Source organism: Microcebus murinus, chromosome 24 (genome assembly GCF_040939455.1).
Source record: "Microcebus murinus isolate Inina chromosome 24, M.murinus_Inina_mat1.0, whole genome shotgun sequence".
In the NCBI taxonomy this organism is placed as follows: Eukaryota; Metazoa; Chordata; class Mammalia; order Primates; family Cheirogaleidae; genus Microcebus; species Microcebus murinus.
This window is the reverse complement of record NC_134127.1, coordinates 4,611,866-4,614,081: the sequence shown is the minus strand read 5'-3', so window position 1 is coordinate 4,614,081 and position 2,216 is coordinate 4,611,866. Positions and strand designations below refer to the sequence as shown.

Sequence of the window (2,216 nt, the reverse complement as noted above, 5' to 3'; positions counted from 1 at the left end):
CGTGGCGTTAGCCTAGCTCACGGCAACCTCAAACTCCTGGGCTCAAGTGATCCTTCTGCCTCAGCCTCCCGAGGAGTAGCTGGGACTACAGGCATGCGCCACCATGCCCGGCTAATTTTTTTTTTTTATATATATATCAGTTGGCCAATTAATTTCTTTCTATTTATAGTAGAGACGGGGTCTCGCTCTTGCTCAGGCTGGTTTTGAACTCCTGACCTTGAGCAATCCGCCCGCCTCGGCCTCCCAAGAGCTAGGATTACAGGCGTGAGCCACAGCGCCCGGCCATATGTATATATTTTTAATCACCCAAATATTTTCTTCATATCTTTGCTTATCCTGTTAGTTTTAAGAAGAGTGATTATGTGCCTTTTTCCCCCAATTTTGATTGTGGTAACTCGTTATTGAAATACATTTATTTATTTCATAGGCATATATCATCTATGTTATATCAGTGATCCAAGGAGAATAAAAGGGTGCTGGTTTTGCTAAATAATCTTACAATGATGATCATATAAAATCCAATGGAATTTATTGAATGCATAAGTGTTTACATGTTGGCTTTAAAAGAGGAGACTCTTCTTCATCTTATTCAAGAAGGAGCAGAGATGGGAATGGCTGTGTGCTGAACAAGGGAACAAAAGACACATGTAGGAGATAAAATACTGCAGAGGGCAAGCTATTAACAAATTACCCATAATTTGTACAGAAAATTAGAATTTGCGAATGCCAAGTTATGAAATAAAATCACTTCAGTTTCAGAATGGTTAAATATGTTAAAACCTAAGTGCATTATGTAAAAGGATATTGGAGGCAGAAAAAATTACTCTCTTAATGAATTTAAATAGTAGCAGCCTGAGCACTAACTTGGTAATGGCTTTGGAAATTTATTGTACAACAGAAAATATCATAAACAATTCAGTTCTTTAAAACACTGATATCATGATTTTTAAAAATACAAAAAGCTAAGGTTAAGTTACATTTCCTGTTGACTTCATGAAGGAAAACTGTCATATACCACAATGAGGGATAGCAGGTGTTCTCTGCCACCAGAAAGTTATGGTCACCATTAGGTGTATTAATATGCCTAGAATTGGCAAAAACCCTATATTTACTATTTCTAAACAGAATAAAGTAATTCAATCAGCCATACTTTATACATTATCACAGCCATGAAGGTATTGTGGAAACACCTCTACCCATCCCAGAAGTGGTGTCACTTCCTCCTGTAGGGGAGGTAGAGCATCTGCGAAATTAATTCCAAAGTAATACTGGAGAACCTAAAAACATCCAGGCATCTATGACTCTATCAAATTCTACAATGAGGAAAAGTGAATATTACATTAAATTAAAATTAGAAACAGTTACCGACTGGTTTATGACCTTGACCTCCGTCCTCTTCCACAGTACAACGCATAACTGAGTCATTCTTTCCTCCTTCTTGCATGAATGTTGTAGTGACTCAGTTTACAGCCTAAAAGAATCCCTTTTTTGGAAAAGAACACTTACCCCAGCTCCTAATACACTCACTTCCCTTGCAGACTATGCCTCACAGACCAAAATATAAAATACTCACCTGAGTTCCTTCCAGTGCTGATGGGCTCAGGCGTCACAATCAGGTCAGCACAGCCAGTGAGTGTGTGGGAGGGGGCAGCCAGGTCTGAGAGATATGCTTTGTGATCCTGTGACCTCACCTCCCCACAGGGCTGCAGTTATCATGTCACCTGTAGTAACAGTGACACTGCACACTGGGGAGCTAATCATAGTTTGAGAAACTTTGCCCCAGTTTCCAGTTACCAAAAGCAATGATGCCTTTCAGGTGAGCATCTCCAGGGAGATGAGTGTGTTTGGGAGAGGCCCTTCATTTCCATTTCCACGATCCCTGGAGGCAGACGGGGGCTCCCCTGGAGAAATGACACAATGATGAGGTCTGAGACATGAGGGGCTGACAGCAAAGCACATGTGTCTTCCTGGATTCTGTGCTTCCCTGAGGTGTTCCCATGGAGAAAATCTAATCTGTTAATCTTTAAAATTCTAAGCTAGATGTTATTATTTAATTATGGCTAAAGAAATGGAATCATACAAAGAATTTGAGAAGGATTTGTCAATAGGTTATAGTGCAAATAACTTGTTGCACTGTAGCAGTTTCTTTGCACTGTAAGAACTTGAAGCCAAATATTTATGTGAAAAATAAATTGGTAAAAAGTTGTGCAAATGAA

At 39.6% G+C, this 2,216-nt stretch overlaps 1 long non-coding RNA gene across 1 annotated transcript; it reads right to left on the bottom strand.

The window, feature by feature from the left end:
* Positions 1-543: 543 nt before the first annotated feature.
* On the bottom strand, positions 544-1,631 carry LOC142864139 (uncharacterized). The gene is made up of 3 exons (XR_012914724.1): positions 1,574-1,631; positions 1,366-1,471; positions 544-622 (listed from the first exon to the last, which is right to left on the bottom strand). It is a non-coding gene; the product is annotated as an uncharacterized LOC142864139 (long non-coding RNA).
* Positions 1,632-2,216: the final 585 nt, after the last annotated feature.